This window comes from Hemitrygon akajei, chromosome 1, assembly GCF_048418815.1.
Source record: "Hemitrygon akajei chromosome 1, sHemAka1.3, whole genome shotgun sequence".
Classification (NCBI taxonomy): domain Eukaryota; kingdom Metazoa; phylum Chordata; class Chondrichthyes; order Myliobatiformes; family Dasyatidae; genus Hemitrygon; species Hemitrygon akajei.
In genome coordinates, this window is record NC_133124.1 from 100234555 (window position 1) to 100256207 (window position 21653).

Below are 21653 nucleotides of genomic sequence, written 5' to 3' on the forward strand. Positions count from 1 at the left end.
CACTAGAATACTACAGCACAGTACAGGCCTTTCAGTCCTCGATGTTGTGCCAACCTATATATTCCTTAAAATAAGTAATAAATCCACACTACCCCATAACCCTCTATTTTTGTTTCATCCATGTGCCTGTCCAAGAGGCTCTTAAATACTAAGAGGCTCTTAGCCTCCTCCACCATCCCTGGCAAGTCATTCCAGGCACCTACAATCCTCTGTGTAAAAAAACTTACCCCAATGTCTCCCCTAAACTTCCCTCCCTTAACTTTGTACATGTGCCCTCTGGTGTTTGTTATTCGTGCCCTGGGAAACAGCTTCTAGCTATCCACCCTGTCTATGCCTCTCATAGTCCTGTAGACCTCTATCAAGTCCCCTCTCATCCTTCTACGCTCCAAACAGAAAAGACCCAGCTCTGCTAACCTTGCCTCATGAGACTTGTTTTCCAATCCAGGCAACATCCTGGTAAATCTCCTCTGCAGCCTCTCCATAGCTTCCACATCCTTCCTATAATGAGGTGACCAGAAATGAACACAATAATTTGCTAAACTGGTAGTGTCCAACGTCACTATCCAGGGCCACCATGCCCGAATTATTGGAATTCACTTAAAAAAAAACTCTCCACCCCTACTCTGTTTGTTCGGTCTGAGCGCTAATTGGGTAACATAGCGGTCGATCATAAAAGAATCCGGGAAAGGAGTGTTTACGTCAATGGAATGTAACTCAACCTCTTCTGTCAATCAGAAGTCAACCCCGCCTCTTCCAATGCCGATTGGCAGAGAGTGAGAGATGTTGGGCATTGTGATTGGGTTCGAACTCTGTCAATTCGAAAAGAGATTGAGAGGCTGGGCGGGGAGGAAAGGAAGTCCTACATTTTATTGGCTGGTTAGTTTGTCAATCTAGGGGAGGGCTGGGGTGTAGTGGGAGTGACGGTTGGGGCCTAGGTGATATTTTTGTTGTGAGGGGAAACGGTAGTTTGGAGAGAGAAAAAAACACCGGAGGAAAAAAAAGGTCAAACGAAAGACGGAGGCGGATCGCAGAACAGATGGACGGGATCAGACAACTGGCAGCGTAAAATAAAGTTACAGCATTTAGAATTTATTTAAGTTGACAGTGCTCGCTGGTGAAGCTGGTGGAAGGAAGGGAGCGAGCGGCTGACGAATGCCGACCCCGGCGGCAGTTGTACGACAGGCCGCCACTTCAGCAGGGGCCTTCGCTAGAGACCGAGTCAATGTTTCAGTGACCTCCGCGGTGGCGGAGTTTGCTGTAACTAAACCCCTGTCTGTTGGGGAGAAAGAACTGCTAAATTTCTGTCTAGTATCCGCTGAGGTTCATCCCGAATTTGTGTTTAATTCCATCTTTTTCTTTTGCTTGAATAAACAACGGTAATCACGGTAATTCACAAATATTTTAGTGCAAATTTGTTTTAAAGCAAATAATTGAACTATGTGACTATAAAGTAGATTCAGTGCACTTCTATTTATGTTAGATGAATATATTAGTTTGTTAAAGTTTTGTCTAAATATTTACTTTCTCGGCTGTCCAAAAGTTATTTTATGTTTCACTGATCAAAGGGTGAGGTCTTTTCTGGAATTTCCATTTTTTTTGTTGTGAAATGTCAACTGGTTGTCATTAGCAGAGATTTTCTAAGTCTGCCCTTCGTCCGTATTTTTAACACAGTTTTGCCTCCTGTTTTCCCCCCGTGCTGCCGTTGAAGCATACTGTATATCAGGATGCATTTTGATTTTTGACTGGCGGCTGGTTCTTCACTTTCTGGCACTTGGATTTAATACTCGTAACATTTGGTATTTCTTGATTTCAGAGTATGACAGCTTGGGTTCTATTCCTTTAAAATGTTATTTAGCAGTTGCCGATGGGGAATTCCTAATAGTTGCATCCTAAGATCAATTTGATGGGGTAGGAATTTCCTTTCCTTTACCCAGGAAGGCAGGTTACCTGACAGAGAGGGAAACAAACAAGAAATGATTTAATAAATATGTTCCCTTTTGCCATTTAGATTTGAGCTGATCAATTATATTTCACTTCTGATTTAAATGTTTAATAGTGTTTTAAACAAGCTTGTGTTTGGCTACATTACTGGCGCAATTCGAATGAAAGGAGTGGTTGCTTTGAGGTCAAACTGTCTAATTGTTGAGTAAACAACATCGGATCAATTGGTTAATTATCTTGTCTGAAAACTTTGGAGACTGGAAATTAACGTTTAGGCTGTTAGTCAGTAGCTGTTAAAACTACAGAAGAGAACAGTGTCACTGCATGTCTGTTGATTATTGAATATATTTGCACAATTATCTTTACAATTGCAATGGGTAATGCATTTGAGATTTATTTATGGTTTTTAAACTGTGGAAACTAGTAGGGTGATTTTCAAAATCTTGGGACAACCTAGAGTTATTTTGTTGTGTATGCAGGCAATTTGAATAAGCATAGAACTCTTCAGTAGAGGGGAGAAAGGTAACAGTGTTGAATTTTTCACACTTCAGAGACATTTTTTTCTACCTTTCAGAAAGTACCTTAATTCTTGGCATCCTGTTTGTCCTGACTTGAATCCATGGTGTAATGATCATCTGACCTAGAAGCCTGTTGGTTCAATCTACACTCCATTGATTTAAGTATGTACTCTGGGTTAAATTGATTGAGGTCTTATTTTTCAGACAGTTATTAAACCAAGGCTTTGGGTGTAGGCAATAAAAACTCTACTGCTCATCAAAAAGGTTAAGAAAGTTTTCCTGATGATGTCCTAGTGAATATTTATTGCTCCAGTCAGCATTGCAAAGGAACGGTTTAGTTGGCCATATACACCACTTTGCATATGGAATTTTACTTTGTGGAATTTGTCTGCCCACAATTAATATATTTCAGATGTAATGTATCAATTGTGAGATCCTTTGGTGTGACTTCCGATCATGATGATGCAGCACTTTTCAGAACTATTCTTCCCCGCCAATTAAAAATTTTATGGTTTTAAATTTGTGGCAGAGAGTTTAGGGAAATCTTGGGACAACACAGTTTACCTTAAACCACCTTGAGGTGTAACAGTGATTAAGTTCAAATACAACTCCGATTTTTTTTCTAATTGCAGTAGCTAGAGGTTCTATAAGGAATAACGTGATTGTAAAATTTTCCCCGTTTATTCTATTTACCTTTCTTGGTTAATGTATTTCCCTCAAAAGTTAGTTACTCATAGGTAGTTCAGTTAAAATAAAACCCTGAAAAGTTTATGCAAGGAAGTATTTTTTAACCAAAAGAATCCTCATTTGAACAGGTTGGAAGAAACATGGCAAATGTCAAGAAAATGCCATGTAGTTATGGGGGGGTAAGCGGTGAGCACAAAGAAGACCATTAAGGAAATATGGAGTCAAGTGTTCAACCACTACAGAATTACCTTCTTAAAATAGTTTATTCAGTGGCAATTGTGGTGGGCTCAAAACTTCTAGTATTACAGTAGAAGTACAGGACAGTTCATGAGAATTATCCAAATAGCTGGTGGAAAAGGAATCCCCTGTTTTTTTTTGAAAAAGGATATTTAATAATTCTAAAGTTCTCATAGTATAGTTAAATTGTATATTGTTAACAGAATAAGGTGGTATTTTCTGACACCAGTGAAAATTTGCAAATATTATCCCATTTTAATAAGGCCCTGAAAGTGATGGATATCTGCCGGTGAGGATGTATTTGAGCAGGTGAATTGAGGTTTCCACAGAAGTTTTCATCTGTGATGAAGAAGAAATTAATATCTTAAAAAATTGTTATGCAATAAGTAATTTGTCCTTTTCCCTTCGTCATCTACAGTGGCACACAAAAGTTTGGGCACTCCTGGTCAAAATTTCTGTTTCTATGAATAGTTAAGTGAGTAGAAGATGAACTGATCTCCAAAAGTCATAAAGTTAAAGATGAAACATTCTTTTCAACATTTTAAGCAAGATTAGCATATTATTTTTGTTTTGTACAATTTTAGAGTGGGGGAAAAAAAAGGAAAGGAGCACCATGCACAAGTTTGGGCACACCAAGAGATTTGAGCTGTCAGATAACTTTTACCAAGGTCTGAGACCTTAATTAGCTTGTTAGGGCTATGGCTTGTTCACAGTCATCATTAGGAAAAGCCAAATTATGCAAATTTCAAAGCTTTATAAATACCCTGACTCCTCAAACCTCGTCCCAACAATCAGCAGCCATGGACTCCTCGAAGCAGCTGCCTAGCACTCTGAAAATTAAAATAAATGATGCCCACAAAACAGGAGAAGGCTATAAGAAGATATCAAAGCGTTTTCAGGTAGCTGTTTCCTCAGTTTGTAATGTAATTAAGAAATGACAGTTAACAGGAATGGTGCTGGTCAAGTTGAGGCTTGGAAGGCCAAGAAAACTTTCCAAGAGAACTGCTCGTAGGATTGCTAAAAGGCAAATCAAATCCCCTGTTTGACTGCAAAAGACCTTCAGGAAGATTTAGCAGACTCTGGCGTGGTGGTGCACTGTTCCACTGTGCAGCAACACCTGCACAAATATGACCTTCATGGAACAGTCATCAGAAGAAAACCTTTCCTGTGTCCTCAGCACAAAATTCAGCAACAGAAGTCTGCAGAGGAACATCTAAACAAGCCTGATGCATTTTGGAAACAAATCCTGTGGACTGATGAAGTTAAAATACAACTTTTTCTATGTATCAGCTTCATACTCCAAAATTGTTTTCCCACTCTTTGAAACCCCTGGTTGTTTTTCCATACTGACAAATAAATAATAACATGATGAGAACTCTTTTTATTGTCACTGCAAACATCTTAATTTTCATCCTCACTATAAGATTTTGACTGAGTTCATGAATGTCCATCCTCCTAAATTCCCATGCAGGTAGCATATTTTGCTTATTTTGGGAAACAGTCAAAGCCATCGCTATAGATGACTTTAAAACAATTCTGTAAATGATTTCTGTTCTATTTAGTTAGAAGCTTCTAAAGGTGAAAGGTATGCCATCTAATTTAGTTTTACAGGAACAAAATAAGCCATTATGCTGTAAGCCTATTTGGTCGGGTTTGTAATTTATCCATGGTGGAGGCCCTTTAGTAATGTTGGTCTTCAGAAGAAATGGGAGTGAAATGAGTACAGTGGTTCTATTCCTTAGCCTTTCACTTTTGGCATGTGAACTACGAGTGCTATTTCTCCCTTGTTTGCTGTTTTATAATGGAATCAGATGCTCTTTGCGTGCAGATCAATAACATAAAATGTGTAGGTAATATCAGAGGAAGAGGAGTATGTAAGAGATAGACAAGTAGTTTGAGGGTGCTCTTGGATTCCAAATTTCATAACTCGGATATAACCTTCCAACATCAGAAGACTGTTTTCTGTCAGCATTAACTCACTATTCTTGGGGAGAAAAAATATACAATGCCAACACATGCAGAAGTTATATTTATTTTGTATTTCTGTAGAATTATTTGCAAAATTGCAGTCAATTCTGGAGTACATGGAATCTGGAGCTATTTGCTTCAGTGACCCAGATAGTGTTTAGTATCTTTCTTGGCATCATAAGGAGCACCTAAATTTGTAGGTGAGCCCAGGTTAAACAATAACAGAACAGAAAATATCAAGTATATAATCCAAAGCTTGTAGCACTGTAGAAAGGAGGATGGAAAAGCTTGCATTTTATAGAACCTTGTATGATCTCTTGATTGTTTCCCAGCTGATTATTGTTGGTAAATATACCAACTAATTTGTGTAAAACAAGGTTGCAAAATAATAGGGCTAGTGACTCATCTACACAATAACCCAAAAAAAGTTATGCGGAAGAAATGTTATTAAGGTAGTGTTAAGTCATTTTTTGCACATCTGAGTTACTAAATGCCATTTGTTAATAAGAAACAGACTTGCAAGAATTTTTGCAACAGATGCTGTTTTACTGACAATCAGATTTGAATATTCAAATGACATTGACAATGATACAGGGCTCAATTAGTTTCTGGCAAAATCTTTAGCCTCATTAGTTTGCTGTTTACTTATAGTAGAACTACCCAGCTTTTAATAGCGTTGAAGATGCAAGCTGAATTTCATTTCACGAGTTGGATACCTGCAACTTTCATTTATAGATTGAATCCTGTGTAACAAGTCGCAAAGAATGTGATTCAAACAGATTATTTTCTCAGGACTGCTGCAATCTGTCTTTTCTGAGACCTATCATGTACAGTACTGTGCAGAAGTCTGGGGCACATATATGTAGCTAGAGTGTCAAACACTTTTACACAGTACTATATTTTTCAACGTGGAGTGGAAAGCAAGTTTGTAAATCTGGCGGGGCAAAGGATGTTGAGAGTGGTGAGGGTGGAGCACTGTGGGAGGGGTGAGGGACAGGTGACAGAGAGGAGGAGTTCCGGAGTAGGGTGTTGCATGGGTGCAGGCACACCCAGCCCTGAGACACAAGGCAAGGTCATTTAATTCCAAACAACTGGTTTATTGATCATTACAAAATGTCTCTCTGGTGCTTCCCACTTCTCTGCTTTTGCCAGCCATGATTCCTCTCTCCCTGCTCTCTTCCCACACTCAGTCCACAACAGAGACCCATATCAGAGTCGGGTTTATCATCACTTGCATATGTCATGAAATTTTTTTTACAGCAGCAGTAAGGTGCAATATATAACATTTCTGTAGTATTGAGCAAAAGTCCTGGGCACCCTAGATATATCCTTTAATATGATTTAATCTCTTAATTTATCCCTTAATTCCTTTCAATATCCAAATGTCTGTATCTGAAATACACTCTAACTCTTCCTCCACAGCCCTCTTGGGTAGATAGTTCCAAACTTTGTATCATGGATGCTCCTGTACTCTTTTATCAAAAGCCCACATAGGTTTCTGTCATTCCCCTCCCTATTATTGATGCATTTCTTGTGTGCACACTCACTTGCTGAAAAAGTACAGATTAAATTTTGATTGGATCCTTCAAGAAGCAATTCCTAAGATCAGAATTGTGAGGAACAGTACAGCATATGATGGAAATTTGCCTGCTGTTTCTTTGAGTAGTGTTATGAGGTTTCCTGCTGGTGCTGTTTATCAACAGGTATTTTAAGAATTTTGTATTTTGTTTCAGATAGTATAAGGGAGATGGCTGACACTGCTATCAGATAAATTGCAAAAGCATGTCTTTGCAATTACAGAGAAGGCATGACAGGCTATATTTCATTAGTCCTGAAGAGACTTGATTTGTCACCAATGACACTCAAATTTCTACAGATGTACTGTGGAGAGCATTCTAACTGATCGCATCACCATCTGGTATGGAGGGGCTACTGCACAGAGTTGGAAAAAGTTGCAGAAAGGCATAAACTCAACAAGCTTCACAATGGACACTTGCCTTGCCAGCATTCAGGGTACCTTCAAAAGATGACATCCATTATAAGGATGTTATCACCCAGGACATGCCCTCTTCTCTTTGCTACCATCAAGGAGAAGGTACAGGAGCTTGAATACACACACTAAACATTTTAGGACAGCTTCTTCCCTTGCATCATCAGACTGCTGAATGGACAGTGAACCCATGAACACTTTCTCAATATTTTCTCTTTTTGCATGACTTGTTTAATTATAGTAATTTATAGTTTTGTATTGTAATGTACTGATGCTGCAAAGCAACAAATTTCACAACATACGCCAGTGATATTAAACCTGATTCTGGTTGTTTATATTTGAAATCTGCAATTGAGGTGTCAAGGTAGGACATAAACATAAGTGATGGTGAACAACTAGCTGTTAATGAAAACTTCCATCATTTGGGGAAAGATAATCTGTTAGACTTCTTCTGCCTTTTATATTTAAAAAAAAAAGAAAGGTTTGTTTTCTATTTTGTTGAGTAGTTGCCGGTGTTGGATAACAGTTGTTACCCCTAACCTTTATGTACTAGTGGCACTTAAGATCTAGCATTACTTGTCTCTGGTAGTATATTCACACCTAAGTAGAAGTTACGGTTTCAAAGTCCATGACATCTGAAGCTCATCGTCTAGACCTGAAGTTCAGTGCTTTATTTAAGAATGCTTCATAGTTGGTGTCTCTTTTTATTTAGTTTTAATCTGAGCCCCATTTGCCTCTTCAGGTATTGCAAAAGATCTTGAGCCATTTCTGAAGAAGATCTCGAAGTTTCTGTGGTGTCCTTACTAATTTTTTCTCCAGTCAACATCAATTAAGATAAGTTTACAGATGATTTATTTGTTATGCTTCTCAAATTGGCTGTTGCAATCTAGCAATCAATTATTTATCTTCAAATATAATGATAAAATGAAGGGCAATATGCCATTGTGTTCCTTACCTAACTATTGTTTTTGAAATTTGCTTTCTCTACTTTGCTGTCAACTAAATCTTGGGTCATCATTCCAGTTTTTAAAAAAATCCACTTGTATGATGATCCAGATTTCTTGCCTTGACTTAACTGAGTACTTTTCATTCAATAGTTAAAAGTATCTGCAGTTTGTTTTATGCTTCTTCTCTTGCAGTGGTTCCCGTCCTGGGGTCCACGGACCCCTCGGTTACTGGTAAGGCTCTGTGGCATAAAGAAGGTTGGGAACCCTTGTTCTAGTCTGTTATGCTTGACTTGTTTCTGGTCAAGAATGAGCTATTTGTGTATTTCTATTGCTGATTATATTGCATAATTATCAGTACTTGGAAATGTTCTTGAAATTTAATGCCTGTGATTATGTGTGCAAACTTTTTTGTCTTTTCAATGCACTTTACATACTAATGTTGTAAAATCTAGGTTGTTGTTAAACCACTGTTGCTGTTTTGACTATGTTGCCTGCATGCTTTTTTTTGATACAGGGAAAACTGGCCTTGAAATCTGAAGAGCAGTTCATTTAACACTTCTCCACAAATTCCAAAGCTAACTAGGGAACAGGATTTATTCCCAAAAAAGTAAACATTGAAGAAAATGTAAGATTCAAAAATAAATAAAAACTAATAATCATTAGACCAATTGATCGCCAAGTATTTTGTTTTAATTGAACTTCCACTGACTTGTTACCTATATTATTGCACCTAACCATACAATCTTCATCAGCTGCATTAGCTGATCTCTCATGGCCTATTCATCCCTGTCTGCATGCAAGCCAGGATTTTGGATACAAGAGACTTCTTCGTGGCATGATTTCCATTACACCGTACCAGTGCAGAGATTATGGAAAAGATGGATTCAGTCCACTATGCGAATTGCCTCTTAGGCAATGTATCTTATGGCTTATGAGAGCTGTAATGGAAAACTAACAACTGAGCTGGGTTAAAAGCTCAATTATAGTAAGAATAGAGCAGTTGATTGATTGGAGTTGCTGCCAGAATCTCTCCCATATCAGCATGCCATCTTGATTTGAACACAGTGCTGTATCTTTATTTCAGGCAAATTCTTGCCGAACTCATTATAGAATATGAGTGCCTCAAGAAGTCCAGGGAATTCAAGAGTGCCATCAGCAGTAATTCATGTCAAGGTTGCTGTTAAATTGAGAAATATTATGTTGATTTCTGTATCTTTCAAGGCAGCGGAGAGAAAAATTAACAATAAAACAATTCTAATTATTATTCAATTTCTTTTATCAGATGCAGAGTATAGTCATCTAGTACAAACTGGACTGAGTTTGATGATAATGTCCCCGCATGTTCAAATGTAGTTTAAAATGACCATTTGGTTTCTCATTCAAATACCATCAACTCAAGTGTGCCATGTGTTTAAAAGTATGCTATCTTTAAATATGATTCCAATAAATTTTAGATGAGAGCTTATCAATTCTTTGAATTTTGCTACCTTTGGACTTTTGATTGCAGCATTAACAGAGTTGCTAAAAGACATGCATTTAAGCTATCTTTAATATGGAGGTTGAAGACCCCTTACCGAAATGCACAGGGCCAGAAGCTTCAGATTTTTTTGGACTTTGGAATATATAATGAAATAGTTTGGAATTGCCATCATTTCTGACTGAATTCATATGCTACTGGGAAGCACTCTTTGTCTTGCTCTCGTTCATCACACTTACTGATGCAATCATTAAGTGTGTTAGATTTTAATCAACAATGATCTTGGCTAACTCAGCAATGAGTTTCTCTGCTGCTTTGCGATCTGCACTTTATTGCCACAGATGTTTGAAACTTCAATGCCGTGCCTTTACTTAAGTTTCTGCAACCATGCTTCTGAATATTCACACTTGCCTTCAGTTTTCTGTTTGTGGCGATAGAACTTTGCTTGCTTCGTGATCAGCAGACCGTTAAGCAGCATATGTTCACTGTGATGCTGACAAGTACGCGATCGGGATCTTTATTTTTTGCTTCATGCAGTGTATTCTATTTTTCATTAACTTTTGTTCATTACATATGTAAGATCAATTTTCACCTGTCTGTGGTGTACAGAGACATCTGCATCAGCTGGGGACCTTCCCTGCACCTGCTAGAAATTTCCATTTGTGACTAAAAAAGAATTAATCTGGATTTCAGATTTTGTAATTTTGGATAAGGGAACTTGACCTGTCTCATCCTTTAGCTTAAATTATTTTCTCTTGATGGCTTCAATTGAAACCTCTTTAGCCTTGCATCTTCTATCAGATAAAATCCCTGTTATTTGTTTTTCTCTTCCTAAGATTAGATTCCTATCTCTATCTATCAATCTATCTATCCATCTTCTAATAAAGGAGATCTCAAAGACTGAATATTTTACTAAAATGGGCCATTTGGTTCATTTTCTCTGACATTTTGTTGTGCCTTTCATTCCCATCGATGTTTTTTTTTTAATAAACTAATTTATGTGCTTCCCTATCAATGCCATTAGGTATAGGCTTCAACTGATTCATAGTAAGAATACCTTAACACTCTTTCCTATTGTTTCATTTGTTCTTTCCCCTCAAACATTATTCAAGCCCCTTAGAGTAAGATTTATTGATTTATAAAATGTTTATTTTTTGACTTTTGCATCTCTACTGAGGCTTGAGTAGTCTTGGTTCTGGAATTGAGGCTCTATGTTGAACAGTTTCCCATCAGTTCTGAAGATTAGCTTCATTTGCACAGGAAATGTGTTCGAGGTGAGAAACAGTTTTGTTGTTAAGAAAGATTGAGCAATGTGATGGGGCAATTATGTAGTTTTGCTTGGCACATTGTACATTAGGAATGGTCCTGTTATAGATCAATCAGTAAATATCAGGCTGATAATGGCTGCTGCACTCTGCATTTTTATTGCAGTTGTTGCTGGGTGAAGATCATGCCTACTGCACTTTTGGAGGGATGGAATCTATATTTGAAGAGGAGCTCTTCAGCTACAGGTAGTAGATGTTGCGGAAGATGCTGTTAATGATTTTCTCTGTGGAAATAGCAGGGAGCCCGCTCTGTAGCTACCAAGGTCTGATATCTACTTGGTCATGGTTATAGCATTTCAGAGGGTCCCTTGGAAAAATAATTTTCTTCCCACACCACATGTTGACAAAGAGGCAGTGGCTTTGTGACTAATGATCTTCCCTGCTGAGTTTTAAGATTTCAGCAGGAATATAATTTCCTGAAATCTTTGTAATATTTTGTTCGAAATACAATATCTCCTTGACTTGTTGGTCTAGAGTGGTAGCAAGAGTCACCTGAATAAGCTGTTGTGGGATAGAGTTCATGATTTCTCATGAGATTAAGGAACTCTTTGAAGCTTTCCTTATGGCAAGCATTAATTGCTTCTTTGACACTATGCGTCAACTGGAAAGAACTTTGGAACACTATGCTTGCTGCATAGTAGCATGCGAATTGCAACATTAACCATTGGATACGTTGGACAGGAAGAGATTATGAAGTGGGCGAAGGTAATCACTATTTATCCTGGTATTATGTACTAGTGAGAATGGAAATAGGTTTGTCAGATGAATGTTTAGGTAAAGACCTGGCACAGGAGGGAGAGCTTTTATTTTTTATAGTGCCCTGGCACACTTTAACATTGTAGGTAGTTGTCCAGATGGATGAGCTGCATTTTAAAAGTAAAGTTCTCTGATTTCAGAGTGTCTAAGTTAAACTGTAGATACCAACATTCTGCAGGATGAAAAGGAACAAGGTGCACAAAAGAATGGGTCTGTTACATGATAATGGGGAAGGAAGCAGTGCAGTATTAGGAACAGATTACACTGACTGTGAAAATAGTGCTATATATGTGCAGTATAGTGAATAAAATTTGAGTTACAAATGCGTAGGCTTAGTGGAAATAAGTCAAAACACATAACTAAGCATTTAATTAGTGTCAAGGTTTTTGCAGAAGGTAAGGAAGGAGTGATAAGGGTGGTGATACTAATCAAGGAGGATGCTGTACTGCTGAACGTGGTATATTCTTGGAATGTTAGAATGAAGCTATCAAGCTATGTATATTCTATAAGGCATCAAATAATGGGGAAATTAAAGATGAGTAAATTTACAGGGAACTTATTGAAAATGTAAGAGCTAAGGAGTAGTGATATTGGGTAATTTCAGTTACCCTATGTTAATTGGAATAATTTTAGAGGAAGATAACTTCAAGCAGACTTTCTTGATCTGTATGAAAATGGAGGCTTTGTTGGATCTTGTTTTCAGGCCTGTGGTGAGTTAAATTAACCCCATGTATGTGGAGGTGGAAAATGCACTTGACTACTACTGCTCATCAGTTGATAAGCTTTAAGGGGGAAAAAGGGAAGTAAGTGAGAAATCTGAAGTGGAATTTGGAGGGGGGCAAATTGAATGGGATGAAGTGGGACAGCTAAAATGAAGTAGAATCAAATATTTGATTGGATGTGGATATAAAAGATTGTGACTACAAATTTAGCCAACAGAGGGAAGAGAGAAGCTGTTCCGCTGGTTGATGGTTCAAGGATCAGGGAAACAAGTTAAAAGCTGCAAAGAGAATGCGAGCATGATGATGTGGTATCAGCTATTTGTTAGACCAGTGGAAATGGAGTCAACAAATTAAAGAGATTGAATAGAACTTTAGAACAAATTCCAGGGCTGCAGGAAGCAATTCGGGAAATGGGACTGATGAAATCGTCCACATAGAGTGATGTGCCTGGCTGCATGACTCTTCCAATATTATGGTTCTTTTGATTGTGTTTTGTTCACTACAGATTCAACTTCCAGTTTGGTGTAGGGTGGGGTCAGAAGGAAATGCCTGTCAAGTATACTTTTTTTTTGCAGCATACCAATTAAATGAAGATATGACATCTCCCCTCCAGAGTTGGAAAACTAACCAGGGTCTTTGTTTCCTGTATCTGTACTTAAGTTTTCACAAGCAGGTTCACAAAATGGGTGTGTTACTCATTTGGATTTGCATCATAAATTCATTAGAAAACTTGAATTTAAATGTATCGTACTATTTGTGTTGTTTTTAAAGACCATTGTGCTGTTTGAGAGAACCTGCTGTAGAAAAAAGACTCTTGTTACAGCTATAATGCTCTATTTGTTGTTTGTGCTTCAATGAGTATATTTGTCCCTGTTGAGTTATTTGTTAAAGCTTGGACAGTGAAATTCTGAAGTTGATTAAATCTGTGAGGATGATTGCAGCTTGTATGCTAGTAGAATGGTGTAAACTATGATGATTGTTAATGGAGTCAATACAGTTTAATCATATTTGTTTTCATGATAAATACAAAATACACATTACTCAAGAAAATATTTTCTGTTTGCTCTGTCATTGTTCCAAGTCTTATCTATATCTTAGTTGAAAGGTTAGTGAAGTCGTTGCTTGAAAAGGGAAGTGTATGAAATAGTTGGGCCACTGAGATGATAAAATTGTGGCTCATGGAATAATGACTAGTAAAAACTTCATAGGCTGTGTCCAGATTCTGCTATAGTATTGTTTCTTTGTGTGAGCAACAAAAAAAGGCCATCACTACTTTGTTGGAATAATCATGTTGTAGACTATTGCTACACATTGTAATGACTGTTCAGTTAGTGTTAAAGACTTACTGAAGGACTAATGAAGGCCCAAGAAACCCTCTCTGGGGATTTCTACTGTGTGTTTTGAGATTAGTCTAATTGAAATTCAGCAAATGTACATTTTCATTAAGCAGATAAACTGACTCTGCCCTAAATACTCTCTTGGAAAGACAGATATGGCTCAGAAACAGTTACGTGCCTAGCTTTCAAACAGTCATGATTATTTGTCCTGACAAAGGGTCTCAGCCTGAAACGTCGACAGCGCTTCTCCCTATAGATGCTGCCTGGCCTGCTGTGTTCTACCAGCATTTTGTGTGTGTTGTTGTTCGAATTTCCAGCATCTGCAGATTTCCTCGTGTTTGATGATTATTTGTAATATTTTGAAGAAATGGAACATTAGGAATTCACTGCTTGTGGGAAACCTTTATTTGAATTTATAATCAAATAAAGATTTTGAAAATTCAAATAGTGTTTGTTTCAGGAGTGGCACGGCTTGCTAAATGTAGCAACTGAGAGTAACTAAGACCTTAATGTGTGCAAGCAAGCTCTGCCTGCCATTGTCACAGTGAAAGGTGCCACAGTATTTTTAAGGAAATAAAATTTAGCATTGCAGGAAAGGAGAATGTAAACTAATGGGAGTTTTAACAGATTAGCTCTTGGAATTATCAGCACTTGAATGGTCATGACATTTGTGCTAATATGTATTGCATAAAATAGCTAATTATAGTATAGTTTCCATTGGGCTTGGATTTAGTTTTTATATTGACTTAAAAGTGCTTTAAATGTTTTTGCACCATTATGAACAAGTTCAGAATGGTTTCCTAGGAAATTATATGTAATCTTATTAACCAATTGTTGTAATATTAGGTAATGTTAAGGCCTTGGGACTGGACTTGCATTTTCTTTAAGATAACACTTTCAGAATAGAAAATCTGTTGCCACCACTGGTTGGAATACTGGTGCACTTCGACCTCCAGAATCAACAGAACTACAGGCAGTCCCTGAGTTACGAACGTCCGACTTACAGACAACTCGTACTTAGGAACGGCCTGCCATAAAGCCTACTGTTTTGAAAATCCGAGTTAAATACAATGGTTCATAGTAACAAACGCACACACTACCTTGTGACACTCATGAAAACATTGCGCAGCTTCAGCGGTTCGTCACCTCGTGGAAAGCTATCCCGCCATTTTAAGTTGGATTACGTTGCCGTTAATACTGTGCTGAGTGTGTGACTTTGTATTTGGCTTAAATTTTTCTCTTAATTACCCTTGTAACCATGTCTTCAAAGCGTAAATCCGATGCAAGTGCTGGTGACGCATCAAAGAAAAGGAAAACGATCACGATTGAAAATAAAGTGGAAATAATAAAGCGATCGGAAAGAGGTGAGACACCATCGGTCATTGGAAAAGCATTAGGCTACAGTCGGTCAACGATCGGACCAATTTTAAAGGGTAAAGTGAGAATACTGGAGTATGTGAAAGGCCCTACCCCAATGAAAGCTACAATTATTACTAAGCAACGCAGTGGTTTGATTATTGAAATGGAAAGGCTATTAATAATTTGGTTAGACGATTAAAATCTGTGTAATATTCCTATTAGCCTTACTTTACTGCAAGACAAGGCTCAAAGCCTTTTCAATGATTTAAAAGCTAAGTGAAGGTGCTTGTGATGAAGAATTTGTTGCAAATATGGGTTGGTTCAATCATTTCAAAGTGAGGGCAAATTTACATAATATTGAAGTGCAAGGTGAAGCAGCGAGTGCCGATTTAAGTGCTGAGTGATTTTCCTGAAATGTTTAAAAAGATTATTGAGGAGGGAGGTTGTTTGCCAGACCCAATATTTCATGTAGACGAGACTGGCTTATTTTGGGGGGGAGAAATGCCTGAAAGGACCTACATTTTGAAAGAGGGAAAAAGTGGACCAGGGCATAAGGCAACAAAGTATAGGCTAACGTTGTTGCTTGGAGGTAACGCATCTGGGTATTTCAAGCTCAAGCCTTTGCTTGTGTATTGCTCCCTAAATCCGAGGGCACTTCGCTGTATCATTAAGGCATCTGTTCCCGTTATTTGGAAGGCAAATTCAAAGGCTTGGGTTACAATTGCCGTTTTGAAGATTGGTTCTTGAACCATTTTGTTCCTGCTGTTGAACGTTATTGCTTGGCCAAGAAAATTCCTTTCAAGATTCTCCTTGTGCTTAACAATGCACCTGGACATCCAAGCACTTTAGATGACCTTCACCCCAATGTAAAAGTCATATTTTTACTCCCCAACACCACATCACTACTTCAGCCAATGGATCAGGGTGTCATAGCCTCCTTTTAAGGCCTATTATTTATGGTGGACCTTCTCACAAGCAGTCAGGGCTACCCAAGATGATGTGATGAGCTTAAGGGAGTTCTGGAGGGATTATAACATCTATGATGCCATCAAAAGTATTGCTGATTCTTGGGATGAAGTGAAGCAGTCAAATATGAAAGGAGCATGGTTTAAATTGTGCCTGCAGTTTGCGCATGCTTCTCAGGGATTTACAGCTGACGACATCGCCGAAACCAGGCAAGCTATGATTGATATTGGTAATGAACTGCAATTAGACATCAGTGAAAATGATGTTGTAGAGTTGCTCAACTTCCGTGCCAAAGAACTGACCAACGAAGACCTTATGGAATTAGAGCAGCAGATGATAGCATTTGAGGAAAAAGAAGACTGACCTAGGAACTCCAGAACCAAAATTCGCTGAAGCCTTTTGTCTCATTGAAGCAGGGATGGCAAAGTTAGAGGAGCAAGGTCCTAATAAAGAGAGGTTCACCAAAGTTTACTGTGCAGTTACTGAGAACCTCAGCTGCTACAATGCCATTTATAACGGAAAAAAGAAAAGCTCTGTACAAGCCTCCCTTGATGCCGACTTCAAGAAATTGACTCCTGTGGTAAACCTACCCTCTCCAGCAGCAGAATCAAAACCTGACTCTCCAGCACCAGGTCCATCATAATGTTACCTCACGAATGCCCCTTCTGGTATGCAAGACGTCGATGCAACAGTATGTAGTTACTTTTATTATTACGGTATTTTTATGTACAGTACTGTATTATAATTTTTAAGATGTTTTGGTGTACGTATTTGGGTCAACACCACTTCCACTTGTCCCATTTAACCTGTCGCAGTGCGGTGGATTTTAGGACCCAGGGCAGCTCAGGTCACGTTGCCCGCAGTGTACAGTACGTACTGTATCTGTTCCGTTGACGGAAAACGATCACGGTTAACAATACTGTAAGGTGGAAATAATAAAGTGATCAGAAAGAGATGAGACATATTCAGTCATTGGAAAAGCGTTAGGCTACATTTGGTCACCGATAAGAACAATTTTAAAGGATAAAATGAGAATAATGGAGTATGTGAAGGCCCAGCCCCGATGATAGCTACAATTATTACTAAGCAACACAGTGGTTTAATTACTGAAATACATACTGTACATTTCTTAAATGTTTTTTGCATAGAAAGGTAAAATATATACTATATACCAAGACAAATGTTTGACTAACTGACGCTAAATAATACCGGATGTACCTATTACGAATTACATACGAGTCTGACTTAAAGGCAGACTCAGGAACGGAACTTGTTTGTAACCCGGGGACTGCCTGTAGTGAAAATGGTAATGGCAATTAGAGGTAATGTGTCAACTGCTGATCAGAAGCTCAGGTGGGAGTTAAACACTAGTGGGTGGACATTTTGAGGTAGTGAGATGGAGGGGATAATCAGTTGATGATTGGGGTGTCACGATTTAAATATGGACCTGTTGTGGGTGTATAATCTGGAGTACCATCTATGTTTGGGACAGGGTATACTGGATGTCTAGTGTTAATGGTGATTGGTTAAAGTGTGGCCACGCTTGGGTACAAAGATAAATAGATGGACTTACTTTATATTGGAATTTCTTCCAAAAATGTTAATGAAGATTCTTGTAGGAGTGATTACAACTGCTGATTAAGTCAATTAGAGCTTGCAATGATGTCACTAAAATATCAGTCATGTGATGGTGCAAGAGTGAAACACTTTTAGAAATTTGTTTGAAATTCTGCCACAGCATTAAATGTACAAAAACATTGCATTGTCATTTTGTTATTTACCCATCTGTTTAGGATCTTATCATATTGGAAAAAATACAGAATCCAATACCTTAACATAATATGTTTATATAAATAGCATAAAATTAATTGAACCAGTCCAACAATTATAACATAACTGCAAAACTCCAATTATCCATCATTCAGTTTTTAGAAATGCTGTTGGTTCGCCATCTGGCTCATTCATTAGTCCAGAATGTGAGCTGGGATTTCAAGGCTGTGGTCTAGTTATGTGGCAGGAGTCATGGTTGAGGTCCAGAAAATCAGAGTATGACAGCCAAACAATATAGTAAAGCCTTAACAGTGGTGCTTTGACAATAAGTTTTAGATTTTTTACTGCAATTGATAATACCTATCTAATAACAGTTACGTACATTTTTGTTTAAAAGATTATAGCACCCTTCATGTACTTAACCCTGTCACTTGTGCTTTGCAGATCTTTGAAGTTAAAATTGTCTAGGTGACATCATTAAGTTGACTATTTATGGATGTTTGGCATAGATTTAAAATCCTTCAATTCTGCAAGATGCATTGCAGCAAATTGCCAAGGATTCCTTGACAATATCTAGCAAGTCAGTAATCTCCCACGCCTAAAAAGATAAGGATAGCAAGCTTAGGGGGAAACATCTCATCTTCCAAGACACATTTCTGTTTTGATTTGGAAATGCGTCACTGTTCCTATATCATTGTTAGAAGAAAATTCAGGAACTTTGCATGTAATAGTGCTGGCTAGTTTGGCTCCACAGCAAATGGCACCACTTCAGAAATTGGACAATAAACGTTGACCTTACCAGAAATCCTCTGTGTCTTGTGAATGATTTAAGAAAAAATTTTATGCAAAGCTTCCTAGAAGTCAATGTTTAAAGCACAAGATTTATTGTTACTGGGCATAGACTTTTTTAAAAAAGTATTAAAGGGAACTCAATAGAATGACCTAAAGTAATTGAACGGATGAAATGCCCAATATCAGCAATGAAGTTTTTTAGTCTTCACCTTTGTCTTTTGCTGGGTAACTAATAAAATATAGAAGTTAAGCAATAGAATAAAAATACAGAAAGAAGAGAGAACTTAGTAGAAATTTGATAAAGGACATACTTGAACACTCCTTTTAAAGAAAAAACAAGTACAATGAAGTCTATTAAATTGGAAGACCGAAGAAAGAAAATTATAGGCTAGTTAGTCTGACCTCAGTGGTTAGGAAGAGGTTGGTCGATTATTAAGGATGAGATCTCGGGGCACTTGGAGGCATATTTAACTGAGTAACAATCGTGTATTTAAATTAAATACAGAACAAATTAGAGCACTGTTAATGCTAATAAAGTGCTGTAAAACTGTATTGTTAGTTCCTAATAGTTATCAACAGAGTAATTCATCCAATGTATGCTGCTGTATACAGGGTGTCTAGGAAGGGTTGCACCTGTGGAGTAGCTCATTCACCTATGGTCCTCACTGGCCACTCAGATCTCACCTGTGTTTCCAAATAGCGACAGCAGCCTCTCCCTGGCACCCTGTTTTGACAGGTGGGCTAACCAGCTGAGGTTAGCTGGCAGGCCTCATACCTCAGTATGAGGACACACCTGTCCTGGCATGCAAAGTCAGCTCCGGGTGAGATCCAACAGTCCAGAAAGCAGTTCTGCAACACTTTGTGAAGAACAAAGGGCATAATAAGGCGTAGAAGAAGTCATGGTTATCCACTGCAACCAAGGAAAACCTTGGTTGCAGTGAAGATTACTCATTCCACTGGACCCAGACTTCCAAGGTTGAGAGTGAAACTGTTCCAGCGCAATGGCTTTTCCACCTTTTTAAAAACTCTTGTGCACAGATTTCACTGTCATCGTCAGATACAATGGACAATTAATACGATTGACAACACGCTGTTGTGTTCTTTTGATTAACTATAAATGAACAAAATTAGCACAGACTTGTAGTGCAGATAATGGACTGTGGACTGCCTTCATTCAAGGATCCAGAGTACATTTACAGTATTATCAAAGTAGGTATGTGGTGTTCAACCCTGAGATTTGTTTTCCCCTTAGATGCCCACAAAACGAAGAAAACCATGGAATCCATTTGAAGAAAAACGACTCCCCACTACACACACGCGTGCGTGGCAACAAAAAAATGAGCAAAAAAACCCAGAAAATCGAAAGATTCCAGACATATTCAGTTCAGCTCAGTGTTCAATTTCTGCGGGCCAGCCCAATTCAAAGTCACCCAAAATAGCAACATATAAATGAAGTGATCAGAAACACATCATAATGTGAACTACATTGTCCAATCCACAAACAACAGACCCAGAACTTTAGCATCATTCTCTGACAGCATCAAGGAGGAGAGAGAGACTATTTGAATGCAGGGACCTTCCATTGGGAGCAGCGAGAAAGAGAGAGACCGTCACATGCAGACACCTTCCTCTGGCAGCAGCAAGTAGAGGCTGGTAGATGGTGTTGAATGCCTGCCTTCCACTCTTGTCCTTAATGGTTTCAATCTTCAGAGCTTTAGTTGGCAAGATCGGTGAGAAATTCAGGCTTCTTGGCCTGCAGGCCGCACACTTCGCTTGAAGCCTCGTGGAATCCTCTCGGAGACAGCCAAGTGCCAGATTGCTCAATCGACCTGAAAACACAGCAGCATGACCACAGGCTCCAACAGTAGCAGATCCACATTTGGAAGAAAAAGATGTGAAAGAAGTAGTATCGTGAACAGTTTGGAGGATGCCGCCCGTGGTCACATTGTTCACTGGTGCCAATTTTTCCATGCAGTGCTTTCAAGATTGCATCTTCCAAATCTTTTTCATTTTAACATTTAAGATGATTGTCAGTAACTTCAAATTCTTTGTCGTGCCTAACCTGTTGAAGTAATGAAATGGTTTCATTTTCTCACCCAGTTGTTTTGGGCATTTACAAGCCTGAGTGCTTAAAACCACAGTGAGCAAAACAATTTTAAATTATCCTTCAGCTTTTTTCTTGTCAACAACCAGTGACAAAAAAATCACTGCTTTTTGAACACAAACACATGCTATTGAACACAAACTGATTCTATTTAAATGTTCACTCTAAGCATGGTGTAGTGTTTAATGGCCTCAAGTTCACATGACAGATGCTAGTTAGAAACTGGCAAATCTTTTGTCCAAATTAAGCAGCATACTGTCCCAAATAAACAAACTGAATCCCGGCTATTCTCTCGATTTAGTTTTTATTCTTTAAGAATTGTCCCAAGTAAGTGGCTGCCCCAATTAACCAGTTGTCTGATTAACCAGAATCCACTGTATCTAGATGTATTGCCAAGTAATGTACTGCCACTGTTGGTGGGAGGATAAAAGTATCTCTCAATTGCAGACAGTTAAGAATGAAGTAATAATGTGATGGTAAATAAATTTTGAATATTCATTTGACTTTTGAGAAACTTTGGTAGTTTCTTATGTTATCTTTGGTTTTGTGTCCCATTATTCCAAATGAGAATTAGAGAGAAAATTGAGTTTAAACCAAATTATTTCTGTGCTTTTTGTCAGATTCATTTAGTATTTTCTGTAATTATGATTTGATTAAAAAGTTGATTATATAAAATTTGATAGGAAAGAGCACTATGGGGAGAACTTGAGAATATAGACAGAATACTTTCAATAGGTACATTTAATGTCAGAGAAAT

The 21653-nt window shown here is 38.1% G+C and overlaps 1 long non-coding RNA gene across 7 annotated transcripts; it reads left to right on the plus strand.

Moving 5' to 3' along the window:
- Positions 1-939: 939 nt before the first annotated feature.
- Positions 940-21399, plus strand: LOC140729058 (uncharacterized). 7 transcript variants are annotated; one of them, XR_012099254.1, is made up of 6 exons: positions 940-1385; positions 2516-2621; positions 8084-11276; positions 15176-15269; positions 16390-16921; positions 20045-21399. It is a non-coding gene; the product is annotated as an uncharacterized lncRNA (long non-coding RNA). The 7 variants fall into 7 exon arrangements; XR_012099252.1 differs by lacking the exon at positions 16390-16921 and having other exon boundaries at positions 8084-8913; positions 11197-11276; XR_012099249.1 differs by lacking the exon at positions 16390-16921.
- The last annotated feature ends 254 nt before the right edge of the window (positions 21400-21653 follow it).